Here is a 14649-nt window from a genome sequence, read left to right on the forward strand (position 1 = left end):
GTGGCCGTAAGACAAAGGGACTATAGCTGTACAACATTTCATTTCAAAAACGTACGTATTTATTTATTGTCCCCCTCAGTATACTCCCTTCTTCTGTATCTACAATGCTCCATGCGAATATTCCGTTGATGGAGACAATACTGGAGGTCATCGTCTGTGACTTCCTTGGCAAAGCGTGTTGCTTTTTCTTTCTTTGCTTCAACGGGCTAAAACCTTGTTCTTTTTCATGCAGTTGGCGCTGGGGAATAAATAAGTCACCTGCTGCTAGGTCAGACGAGTATGGTGGGTGCTGTACTTCGTTAGGAAGTCTTAGAAGACAATGCGGTTTGAGCCGGTGCGTTTTCTTGATGCAGAACCCATGACTTGTTCTTCCACAATTCGGTTCGTTCTTTTCTTATTTTCTCACGGAGTTGAGCAAGGTAGTAATGTTGATTAATAGTTTGACGCCGGCCGGAGTGGTCGAGCGGTTATAGGCGCTACAGTCTGGAACCGCGCGACCGCTACGGTCGCAGGTTCGAATCCTGCCTCGGGCATGGATGTGTGTGACGTCCTTAGGTTAGTTAGGTTTAATTAGTTCTAAGTTCTAGGGGACTCATGACCAAAGAAGTTAAGTCCCGTAGTGCTCAGAGCCATTTGAACCGTTTGAATAGTTTGACCTTACAGAACCAGTGGAGGTACATAATTCCTTGAATATCGAAAAAAAAAAAACAATTATCGCTTTGGAGCTGTATTTTCACATTCCAGTTTTTTCGCTCTCGGTGAAGTTTGACCATTCCAGTGCATGGATTGTCGTTTAGTTTCTGGTTCATAAGTCAATAATCAAGATTTGTCACATGTTATCACTCTTTCCAAGAAATCAGGATCATTTTCAGTGGTTTTCAAAATATCAGTACAAATATTTTCACGATCTTCTTTTCGTTCAATCGTGAGAATTTTCAGCATCAGTTTCGTACACACTTTACTCATGTTAAGGGGGGTAGGACGTTAAACGGGCCGACTTTGAGTAGGAGAGACACCACAGGACATTTTAAATTCCACGGTCTATACTTTGACAAATAAATTCATAAAACGTTGTCAGCATGACCAGGAAGGATTCAGAATTCACACTCGTAGCAGTAAAAGCTCAAAAACATAAGGAAGTAAATTTTTTTTACATGTGAAATTTCATAATTTCTTCACTTACTATTGGCTTCATTCGTTGCTATAGGTACACTTTTCTTCATAAGTAAGAGAGATTCTGCCAAGAATTTTGCACTGATTGTTAAACACAAAATCCTTAATGCAAAACTCTACAATCTTCCAAATCTATTAAAATCTGAGGTAAAAGTTGAGATAAATAATTATAAAATTTGAATTTCTTCTAACATGAAGTTTAAAATGTAACAGGTCATTCATTTTTCCATAAATTAAATAAATTCTATAGTTTCATACACCTGTAAGTATGGTTTGTATGTGGTGTAAAATTCATCGAAGAATCTCTCTTACTTATGAAGAAAAGTGTACCTATAGCAACAAATGCAGCCAATAGTAAGTCAATAAATTATGAAATTTCACTTGCAAAAAAAATTATTTTGTTATGTTTTTGAACTTTCATTGCTATGAATGTGAATCTTGAATCCTTCCTGGTCATGCTGACAAAGTTATAAGAATTTATTTGTGAAAGTATACACAGTGGAAATTAAAATGCCCTGTGGGGCCTCTCCTGCTCCAAGTCGACCCGTTTGACGTCCTACCGCCCTTAAATTGGTTATTTAAAAATCGCCTAACGCATTCTTTATCAATTCCTAGAGTCTCAGCAATCTATCGAATACTCAACGGAAGGTATCACCTACTTTTCCGATATTATCATCCGTTTTTGATGATGAAAAGCGTCCCGGGCGTGAGTCATCTTCAAAATCTTCTCGACTATCTTGGACACGCTTGAATCACTTAAAAAGTCGGTACGCGAGTCTTCGCCATGCACTTCTTTTAGTAAAAGGTAGGTTTCAGTCGCAGTTTTTCCGAGTTCTATTATTATGCGTACCATTTTTCCAGCAAAACAGAACAACAGCCCTTACACAAACGAAGGCCATGGCCATACTGATTTGTCTACAGCCACCAGAAATGCCGCATTCGACCGAGAATGCTTTACGCTGAAGTATTTCAGGTTGGCTTGGGCTGCTTGGTGGTTTGTTGTACTTCACGTCAGGCACCAAACACCTAAATAGGTTCCTACCTGAACACTCATTTTATATACAATGAATGTTGTTTACTGAATATTCGGTCGCCGTTAAGTATTATTAACTAGGGTCCAGTTAGTCTGTGTCCTGAATCCGTGTGTCTTCTTTCTCCAAATTGGCTCAGACTTCGCTTCCGTACAGGCTGGAGTTAAAGCTGCTGAAAATTAAATTCTCGTTCTCATTCACTCCACCACATAATTAAGAAGTGAGATTAAATTCACCTTCTCATATTATCTTCAAAATTGAAACTCAATACATGATAAATGAGGACAGTTACCATCTCGTATACTGCCTCTCTGTAGCATGTACATAACAGATCTGATATTCACCTTCACAATTAACAATTACAATTTCATTATCTATGACATTTCGCGTTCTTAGATTTCACAGAGCTCTTCCCTTCGCACCGCCCGCTTCATGGAACTTCTGTCTCCACCTCAGCAGGTAGAGTCTTCGGCCTGCCACTCACTTCCGTACGGCCACTGGATTGTTATCTCTCGCATCAGCACCTACGATTTAAAACACCTCACAGCAGTGGGTGCTGACCACTTATCGACTACTCTATCACGAACATCTTTACTCTGTCATATGCATTTAATGCTTCACAATTATTGGTCGTTCATGATTGGCGCATGCGTACTTATTCTGCGACAACATCATTACAGCCACGCTCATATAACCTCTGGCCACGAACTCGACTTCTGTCCGCCACCAGCAACGAAGGGTGAACCTCAGACAATGCCAGCGACTCGCGCTGGCGAAACGTCAGAGAAATCGTTAAAAAATATCGACCGAAGATCCGAGAAGTGGCCACGGGAGCCACAATAAATTTGGACAGCAGTGGAAAGATAGTAAACGAGACACTGGCACGGAAAAAACACTATTCTTCCTGATCTCTGCAGAAGATGGAGAATAAAGGTTTTATTCAGTACAGTTGCGTAGTTGGGAGACGGAAGAGTTTTCTCAGCTGCAGAATGTACATTAGTAGACTTGCACTTAAGGGAATACTTTCTCCTGGCTGCTTTCTCCAAGCAGATTCAAAACTATCTGGTCGGCGTTTGGCTGTCTACTTAACAGAGCTTTGCGACATAGTTACGTAAAATATAATTTGTCAGTGGGTCAGCAACGAGCAGTGAAGAGAAGGGACATGTATGCCACCCATTTAGAAGATATGTTTACGTCCTCTTCTTGCTGAGTCACTCGTTAAACACGATACCCAGTTACCGCACAACACTTTACTTAGCTGGCCATGAAAACCAGTGCGCTGTTTAAGGTGAGATTATATAATCTGGTTTCTATTTTAGGAGCTTGAGCTCTGCATTTTAGATGTTAAGTAAAGTCTACATCCTGGAAAAAGAACAACTAGAAAATCATGTTTCAACTTATTATTGCTGACTAGCCTGTTCTTAGATGGTTGTTGATTGGAAACCATTTTCCGTGTATGTCGTAACTGTGAAATCACAAGGGATATGCACTAGAAGCTCGAATGATATGACTTTATCTTCTACTCAGAAATCAAAACTGATTCCAAGAACCGATGCTTCTGCGCATTGGGAGCGTTTTGCCATACCAGTCAGATATGCTAAACATCCTGATCAGCACTTAAGCAATTCTGGGCGGAAGCAACGATCTGCTGCCTGTATTATTAACAGGTCACCTGCCAAATCGATTGATGTGAGGATACCTGTGGAGATGTGGTAACGCAACAAACCTTATTTATCACATATGTGAATTTTTGTCTCAGAAATTATGACTTAAATTTCCAATGAAAAATACCAATAATGGGACTCGAAACCAAGGAAGCTGGTATTTGACGATTATTGTGTCCACAAAAGTGTACCGTTTGGTTGGTCTTGACACATCATCTTCTCATGGTGACTAGGGGAAGAACGCGATAGACAAAGAATATTATTCCTTGATGAAAAATAAGATGTCGTCACTGGTAGATCCTCCTCAAGGGAGAGGAGTGTTTAAAACAAAGACCAATGAGAAGGGGAGAGTAATTCGGTACAAGGGTATTTAGCTGTTAAAGGACGTGCACAAACAAGAGGAGTTGATAATGACTAGAACTAATTACCAATTATAAGGTTTTGTTTTGGCTGATCAGGTGCATCAGTAAATGCGTTACGGCAGTGAGGCATTGAAACTGAAATTTATCTTACTTTGACAACAGAGTTCTACTCAGAAATACCAATATATGTTTGTTACATTAACCGCTGTATGTTCTGAAGTAGCCTTGCAGACAGCGGATTCTGAAGTTCAATAATACTCGTATATTGCTCGAAACAGGGGTATTGCGTATACAGTTCTGTTATGAAATCAATAATGTTGTTAAATAGCGTATGTGGTCGAGCTACTCAGTTTTCAACCATCAGCAAATCAAACAAAGAGCAAAAACGTTAACAGAGACATTCTGCACGAAATAGATTGACTATTGACATAAATATAACTATATTGTGTAAAATGAAGCATTATTGAACTCTATACATTCGATTACCAACAGAGACATTCTGCACGAAATATGTTAGATTGCGTATTGACATAAATATAACTATGTTGTTGTTTTTCTGGTCTTCAGTCCAGAGACTGGTTTGATGCAGCTCTCCAAGCTACTCTATCTTGAGCAAGCTGCTTCATCTCCCAGTACCTACTGCAACCTACATCCTTCTGAATCTGCTTAGTGTATTCATCTCTTGGTCTCCCTTTACGATTTTTACCCTCCACGCTGCCCTCCAATACCAAACTGGATGCCTCAGAACATGTCCTACCAACCGATCCCTTCTTCTAGTCAAGTTGTGCCACAAACTTCTCTTCTCCCCAATCCTATTCAGTACTTCCTCATTAGTTATGTGATCTACCCATCTAATCTTCAGCATTCTTCTGTAGCACCACATTTCGAAAGCTCCTATTCTCGTCTTGTCCAAACTATTTATCGTCCATGTTTCACTTCCATACATGGCTACACTCCATACAAATACTTTCAGAAACGACTTCCTGACACTTAAATCTATACTCGATGTTAACAAATTTCTCTTCTTCAGAAACGCTTTCCTTGCCATTGCCAGTCTACATTTTATATCCTCTCTACTTCGACCATCATCAGTTATTTTGCTCCCCAAATAGCAAAACTCCTTTACTACTGTAAGTGTCTCATTTCCTAATCTAACTCCCTCAGCATCACCCGACTTAATTCCATTATCCTCGTTTTGCTTTTGTTGATGTTCATCTTATATCCTCCTTTGAAGACAGTATCCATTCCGTTCAACTGCTCTTCCACGTCCTTTGCTGTCTCTGACAGAATTACAATGTCATCGGCGAACCTCAAAGTTTTTATTTCTTCTCCATGAATTTTAATACCTACTCCGAATTTTTCTTTTGATTACTTTACTGCTTGCTCAATATAGAGATTGAATAACATCAGGGAGAGGCTACAACCCTGTCTCACTCCCTTCCCAACCACTGCTTCCCTTTCATGTCCTTCGACTCTTATAACTGCCATGTGGTTTCTGTACAAATTGTAAATAGCTTTTCGCTCCCTGTATCTTACCCCTGCTACCTTCAGAATTTGAAAGAGAGTATTCCAGTCAACATTGTCAAAAGCTTTCTCTAAGTCTACGAATGCTAGAAACGTAGGTTTGCCTTTCCTTAATCTAGCTTCTAAGATAAGTCGTAGGGTAAGTATTGCCTCATGTGTTCCGATATTTCTACGGAATCCAAACTGATCTTCCCCGAGGTCGGCTTCTACTAGTTTTTCCATTCGTCTGTAAAGAATTCGCGTTAGTATTTTGCAGCTATGACTTATTAAACTGATAGTTCGGTAATTTTCACATCTGTCAACACCTGCTTTCCTTGGGATTGGAATTATTATATTCTTCTTGAAGTCTGAGGGTATTTCGCCTGTCTCATACATCTATATGACTATATGTCTCATACATCTATATAATTATATTGTGTAAAATTAAGCATTATCGATCTCAACCTCTATACATTCAATTACCAACACATTTAGGGATTTATCGACTATCAGCTAATAAATCCTCTAATTCCGATAGCGACTGTGAGGGAATAAATTGAATTATCCAAAAATATTTGATTTTTCGTTGGTTACTATACTTGAAATCAGCAGGAAGTAACTGGCGTGTACTTCACCAAATTCGAGAATGCTGTGTCCTTAAGCAAAGACCTGCCAGCAAAATTAGTTTCCACATACTGTGAATAGCTTTAATGTTATCTGTAACACAAAATAATGACCTGAACTTATCTGAAGTCCTAAGATGTATAGAACATGCGGCGTTCTATTAACTAACCACAATATTTTCTGTACTCGATCCGCTTTCCCCGTCCCCATACTTATCGCCACAGTTAACAGTTACTTTCCAGAGAAGTATTCTCGGAACGTATCTTAGCCTCCCTCTCACACTCATCGCCCGGAAAAAAAAAAGGAAAAACCAAGAGCAGCGACCCTTTGGCCTGCAAGAGCCCTTAAACCTTCCGATTACCAGTGAGATCTTCCTGTTAGTCGCAACGTCTCTGACCATTTCTGCACTGCAGAACATGACGATCGGGTCATAAACATTGTACGTACAAAAACTGATCATACTCAAAGAAAGCGAATTGTAATCCGAGAGCTGAGTTCAAATAGTAACTTAGCGTTTTCTGAAAACTCGATAAATGCAAAAAAGTAAATTTTCGAGGAAACATATTTTTAAATAACATACCGAAATACTAATTACGTAAACGAGATAATTTAATATTTAACTTTCAACAACGTCATTGTAAAACTCTTTTGCTCCTTTAGGTACATTAAAACGATTCACTTGCTTTTCCTTTTCCTTGCTGACCATATTCTTCTTTTCCAAGGTGTCTGCTTTCCTCGCTTTCTGGCTGCAGTTTCTGGGCCGGCCGGAGTGGCCGAGCGGTTCTAGGCGCTACAGTCTGGAACCGCAGGACCGCTACGGTTCAGGTTCGAATCCTGCCTCGGGCATGGATATGTGTGATGTCCTTAGGTTAGTTAGGTTTAAGTAGTTCTAAGTTCTAGGGGACTGATGACCACAGAAGTTAAGTCCCATAGTGCTCAGAGCCATTTGAATCATTTTTTTTGCAGTTTCTGGAGTTCCGTACCTCACCCTCTACAGCAGTGTGTAGACAGGCCCTGTTTCCTGTGAATGCTATGCTTCGTTGGCTTGGTGAATGAAGGTTTCGGAACGGTTTCCCATCTCTAGTTTATTTTTCTCCTGTATGCCGAAAAACACTGGAGGTTTTAGAATATTCCAGGAGTCAAATTCAAAGTTAGATTCAAAGAACAGAGTGGAACAACCGACAAGAGGTGCACAAGTCACACACAATCCTAAAAACAGATTGCACCTTATATATAAATAGTTAACAGCATCTCCATGTCCAATAAGAGCTTAAAGCTAGGTACCTCTTCAAGGGACCTACGCCTTCCGTTAAGAGGCAGCGCACAGTCCGGATGGAAGGATCTTAATTGTGGTCCCTCTCTTTTGAGCCCAACCCGACGGATACCTATGGTAGATCGGGGAAAACCACCGCTCAGGCTGTGTTGCTGGCGGGGCCGGAAGGTGCTAACTGCCACACCACGTATCATTGTAAGTCTCATTGGCTCAGTGTGAACTGTTTGTACAACCAACCTACACAGCCTATACCTCAACCTCCACTATACTAAGAACTTCTCATCTGAAGCTTAAAGTTGGGCACCTCTTCAAGGGACCTACGCCCCCCTGGTAAGAGGCGGCGCACGTCCTGGATGGAAGAATCTTAATTGTGGTTCCTCTCTTTTGAGCCCAACCCGACGGATACCTATGGTAGATCGGGGAAAACCACCGTTCAGGTCGTGTTGTCGGCGGGGCCGGGAAGTGCTTGCGCCTGATGTACTCTACTAGGAGCCTTGTAGGCTCAACACAAACCGTTAGCGTCATTACCTTATTACTTTTACCACGAGTACCCTTTCATTAGCAACTTTGAGCCAAGCACAAAATCAGTTACCTCTCTATTGTATATCGTAAACAGTTTAGCAGGCTGGACATGGAGGTCTTAGTCTTAGTTTCTAACTTTAACGTACCCTAATCTCTTCTAGTTAAGGTAGTTTTTAGGATGGTGGATGTTAAAGGCATGGTGAGTAACGGCCAGCGTCTTGAGGGTCATTCCAAGACCCGGGCCGCCGCCCACAACCAGGTGACGGGCAATATTATACCTATAACTTCTCTATTCAGTTCTCCTCCTTCCTTCTTTCTAAATATTTAATTTCGTTTTGTTTATTAATATCTTACTTGATTTTGTATTAGTTACAAGTTTTTCTAATGCTGCACAAAAAAAAAAGATATCAAATGGATCTAAACAGAGCCCGTCTCCACGTGGCGGGACACGGGCAGCGGTGTGAGTGGGGACGGGAGCCGGTGTGGTGTTACTTTCAGTCACTGCGGACCCCGGACCCAGTCACAGCGGCTAAGTGCCAACATACGACCCACCATAAGAAATTAGACGGTGGGTCATAAAATATAAGGAGCTAGTGAAAAAAAACAAATTCCAGAAGAAAAATAAACTGCATATGGAACCGAGAGTCCAAATCCTTCATCCACCGAGGCAACGGAACATCGCGTTAACAGGAGACAAGGCCTTTCTACAAAGCAGCTAGCTCCATCTTTTCCTCTAATGATCGTGACAATCAGTCGCGATCACTGCGAGACATTTCATCTACGGTACGTCAGCGTACAGAGTCTCTTTTGCAGACGGGCGGTGGTGGGGGAGGGGGGCTGTGGCCTAGCAACACGCTCCAGCGCCTGCAACTCCGACACACTGCAGCGTCATTGGATGACATTTCCAGATACGGGGTCTTATCCTCGATTTGTTACTCAAGTCACGAACCTGCCCGTCCTCCACCACCCCAAAGATTATCGCAACATTTCTCGGACAGCCTGTGTAAAGTACACAAATATAGATTTAATCTACAAAATTTTTACTCCAGCAACGCTTTTTTTGGGTGTTATGGGACCAAACTACTGAGGTCATTGGTCCCTAGGCTTACACACTTATGAAACTATCTTAAACTACTCTAGCCGGCTGGTATGGCCGTGCGGTTGTAGGCGCTTCAGTCTGGAACCGCGTGACCGCTACGGTCGCAGTTTCGAATCCTGCCTTGGGCATGGATGTGTGTGATGTCCTTAGGTTAGTTAGGTTTAAGTAGTTCTTAGTTCTATGGGACTGATGACCTCAGATGTTGAGTCCCGTAGGGCTCAAGAGCCATATGAACCATCTGAAAGTTACGCTAAAGACACCACACACCGACATGTCTCTTTCATGAAACAGAGAAACGCAGTTTGCAAAAATATGTAAGGTATCTTGGCCGATTTACACAATATCCTAATAAAGATTCACAATATCCTAATAAAGATTCAGGTGCACATGGGCTACATACTTTTTTAAACAATAATATACAGGTTTGATGTTAAAATCGACTGTGAGAAATAAAACGTTGTGCTGTGCTCTGTTGTGAAGAGTGCAGTTTTGGTTTTTTTTCTTGCAGTCAGTCACAGAACAGTCACCATACGCGTTCTGCCATGATGCAGATTCGCCAATGCTGCCTACAGGAAAGCACCACTTGCGACAGAGACCATCACGGCCGCACTACTAACTGCGCCACAGGCTGCAGAAAGCAGGTGCAGACGTCAGACGAAGCAAAGGAAGCAAAGCACCAGATCCCAGCTTCCGGCGGACGCCACCCTAACGTCGAAGACCCACGACGCAGACACCGATGAAGTCCCCAGCGAACTCAAACGCTTCTGAGGATACTGAGCCACTCATGCGTCAGCTACCTGCACTCGTCGATGCAGTTACAGTGGCCCTCCGGGCCAACGCAGTTAAGAGCCAAGCTAAACATGGATAATGCCCATATCCAGCTGCAAGTTCAGTGCAAACAGACTATGTCTCCAGCAGGGCGAATTTCGCCAATTCCTACAGAACACGGATGTTGACATCTGCCTTGTGCAAGAAACCTCCGTCAAACTCGTTGTGAACGTGAGGGCAGAAAATTACTGACACTACCGAGACGACAGACCCACCCACATGGGCGGCACCGCCACTTACGTCAAGTGGTCGCTGCGGCATCGTCGAGTCCACCTATCAAAGCTTGCCATGTTGAAGGCCAGTGAGGTAACCATCAACTTTACCGCCGGAAAAATTATTTTACCGGCAGCCTGATAGATCGTTGTTACTGGAGTCCCAGACTAGTCATTGCAGAGGACTTCAACGCAAAAAACTGGAAATGTACCTCTCGCTTCACCACCACCAGCGGGCGCCGATTCTCCCTCGTCGTTAATAGAAACGGCGCAGTCAGCCTGGAGCCGTTTGATCCCACAAACTCCCCGCCTAGGACCACCTCGATGCGATCGACTTCGTCCTCCTGAAACGCATCGAACAATTCACATATGCTGAGACGCGGAATGTCTTGTCATCCCATTACGTTCCAGTCATCTTTGACATGGATGTGATTGGCGCATCTCTTCCAGACTGGCGCCCAGGTTATCGAAACCTGAACCGTTAGTGTTTCCACACTGAAATACTCGAACAACTTGAAAACGTTCCAAATCGCGAAGTAGTCGGGGTCGACGCAGCCGCAGCTTTCTTCAACCGAAGAATACGTCGAGCAGAAAACGCAGCCACCGCTAGGCGACCGCAGCTGCCGCCCCACAGCCTGTCGGCGATCACAGAGAAGACCGACTGTTCCGACCCACCAACGAGTCACGAAACGCCGCGTCAACCGCGTGCGGCGGTGCATTAAGGCAACAATCGCAGAACATAGGAGCAGTTAATGGGCGGTCTTGGTGCCCATGCTCAATCCCGACGAGGGCAGCGTCTGGAAAATCGTGCAGAAACTCCAGCGCCGCCGATAGCTCATACCTCCACTACGAGGTGAATTCAAGTTCTAAGGCCTCCGATTTTTTTTTCTAATTAACTACTCAGCCGAAATCGATGAAACTGGCGTTACTTCTCGACGTAATCGCCCTGCAGAAATACACATTTTCCACAAAGCTGACGCCATGATTCCATGGCAGCGGCGAAGGCTTCTTTAGGAGTCTGTTTTGACCACTGGAAAATCGCTGAGGCAATAGCAGCACGGCTGGTAAATGTGCGGCCACGGAGAGTGTCTTTCATTGTTGGAAAAAGCCAAAAGTCACTAGGAGCCAAGTCAGGTGAGTAGGGAGCATGAGGAATCACTTCAAAGTTGTTACCACGAAGAAACTGTTGCGTAACGTTAGCTCGATGTGCGGGTGCGCAGCCCTTCCCGGACGTTTTTGTTGCAGTCGAGGAAGGAATTTGTTCTTCAAAACATTTTCGTAGGATGCACCTATTACCGTAGTGCCCTTTGGAACGCAATGGGTAAGGATTACGCCCTCGCTGTCCCAGAACATGGACACCATCATTTTTTCGGCACTGGAGGTTACCCGAAATTTTTTTGGTGGTGGTGAATCTGTGTGCTTCCATTGAGCTGACTGGCGCTTTGTTTCTGGATTGAAAAATGGCATCCACGTCTCATCCATTGGCACAACCGACGAAAAGAAAGTCCCATTCATGCTGTCGTTGCGCGTCAACATCGCTTGGCAACATGCCACACGGGCAGCCATGTGGTCGTCCATCAGCATTCGTGGCACCCACCTGGATGACACTTTTCGCATTTTCAGGTCATCATGCAGGATTGTGTGCACAGAACCCACAGAAATGCCAACTCTGGAGGCGATCTGTTCAACAGTCCTTCGGTGATCCCCAAAACAATTCTCTCCACTTTCTCGATCATGTCGTCAGACCGGCTTGTGCGAGCCCGAGGTTGTTTCGGTTTGTTGTCACACAATGTTCTGCCTTCATTAAATACATCCGTAACTCCATCACCACATGTCTCCTTCAACTGTCGATGAATTTTAATTGGTTTCACACCTCACAAATTCAGAAAACGAATGATTGCACGCTGTTCAAGCAAGGAAAACGTCGCCATTTTAAGTATTTAAAACACTTCTCATTCTCGCCGTTGGCGGTAAAATTCCATCTGCCGTACGGTGCTGCCATCTCTAGGACGTATTGACAATGAACGCGGCCTCATTTTAAAACAATGCGCATGTTTCTATCTCTTTCCAGTCCAGAGAAAAAAAAATCGGAGGCCTTAGAACTTGAATGCACCGCGTACAGGTCGGCAACGACTACGTTAGGGAGCCTGATGCAAAAGCCAGCGTGAAGGCCGACGCATCCGCAGCTAACCTCCCGCCGTGACCGACTTCGTGGACAAGGGCCACATCCAAGCAGTTACCGATCGTCCGAGCAGCCAGAAATGAAGAAGACTTCATCGAGCCCGTCCCAGCGGAAGAAGTCGCGGAGTAACTACGCTCACTGAACCCCAGGAAAACAGGAGGTAGCGATGGAATCAACGACCGCCTGCTGAAAAACATTCCTCTGGGATCCCATCGGCACTTAGCCGATGTCTTCAATGAGATACTCCGTTTGGGCGGCTACCCGTCAATGTGGAAATACGATGAAGTTGTGGCCATCCCGAACACCTGTAACCAGCTACCGGCTCATCACCGTGCTCCCATCCCTCTCGAAACTTCTCGAGAGCCTGTACGCGAAAAGATTGATAGAACACGTCACTTGGGAGGATGTCATTCCTGTCAAGCAGTTCAGCTTTATAGCGGCCATTCGACCTCTCACCAGCTCTTGCGACCAGTGGGGGCCGAACTGCATAATAATCTTGGGTTCGGTGTGGGGTGGCGGTGAGGTGGGTGGACTGGTGTGGCCTGTTGTGGGGTTGTGAACCACTGAGGACTGTGGTGGGACGAAGCCTCTCCATCATTTCTAGGTCACCAGTTCAATACACAATCCTGACATTCCTGATTACAATCCCAAACAGTATTTTCCTTCAAAAGTTCACACAGGCATGAAGCATTCAAAGCTTGGCTGCTACAAAATTTTCTATAGAATCCCGTTAACACTCAAAATGATTTAAGTGTTTTTTGTTGCGAGGAGTAGGAAAATTAGCAATAGCATCAAGTTCCTTTCTTAGATATAACATGTCCTAAAACTTCCACACAAAATTAGCAATAGCATTATGTTCTTTTCTTAGATACGACATGTCCCAAAAATTCCACACCAAATGCACACTTACCTATTTTCAGGGTCATACCTCCTGATTCCAATTTTGAAAACAAGTCCCTTAACATATCAAAATGTTGTTCCCAAGTCTTCTATTGACCAAAATGTCATCAACACATACAATTAATTTTGAACTCACTTCACTTACCAAGACAGAAACCAGAGCCCTTATGTCTTCAGCTAGAGATACGTTTCGCCCAAATGGCACCACACAGTATTCTGAAACACTTACCTTCACACAAAAATGCAGTATACTCTCTAGAATTAATGTCAAGTGGAATCTGCTGAAATCCAGAGGTCAAGTCCAAACTACTCATGAATATTACATAATCAAATTTATGTAACCGTCCATATTCTCAGGATGGTCATTCTCTCTGATAAGAAAAGTATTAAGATGTATAGAGTTCAAAACAATTCTCACTCCACCGTTTCTCTTACTTAACAACAACTAAAGGATTATTGTAAGTACTCCTACTTCTCTCAACTATTCACCAGGTTTCCATTTTCTGAATTTCTTTCTCTTTCCTTTTTGAAAATGGTCTATTATAAGGCTTGAGAAAGGAAGGTTGACGATCTCTATGCTAAAGCATGCACTGGTAGCATTTCACTTTCCCTGGTCTTTCACTGAACACATTTCTAAACTCCAATAACAAATTCCGAAGTTGTTCATTTTGTTGGTCATTAAGAGTTGTAGCTTCCCTCACTTTAGAATGTACTACACTTTGAAAATCCTGTTCCTCAGTCGCATCAAAATTTATATCATCTGCAATCACCTAGTACTCACCATGGTTCACGTCCGCCTCTCGTGGTCTAGTGGCTAGCTTGCTACCTCTGGATCACTGGGTCCCAGATTCGATTCCTAGCCTGGTTGGGGATTTTCTCTGCCCAGGGACTTTGTGCTTGTGCTGTCCTCAACATTTCATCAACATCATCATCATCATCATTCGTGACTGTGGCTAGATTGGACATTGTAAAAAATTGGGCTGTTTAAAAATTAAGATTTTGTATGGGTGCTGATGACTATGCAGTTGAGTGACCCACAAACTAAACATCATCATCATCATCATCACCATGGTTCATAATGTTTTTCAACTAGTTACAACTCTTCGCACAGTTTAAAATACAGAATGTGGTTTTCACATAAGTATTACTCTTAGGTTCCAAAATAAACAATTCTTTAGCACTCCATCGAAAACAAACCTCAATTTTCACTATCCAATCCTTACTGAGAATTATATTTTCTTCCAGTCTAGGGATCACTAAGCATCCATGTTTGAAA

The sequence above is a fragment of the Schistocerca nitens genome, chromosome 2, assembly GCF_023898315.1.
Source record: "Schistocerca nitens isolate TAMUIC-IGC-003100 chromosome 2, iqSchNite1.1, whole genome shotgun sequence".
Taxonomy (NCBI): domain Eukaryota; kingdom Metazoa; phylum Arthropoda; class Insecta; order Orthoptera; family Acrididae; genus Schistocerca; species Schistocerca nitens.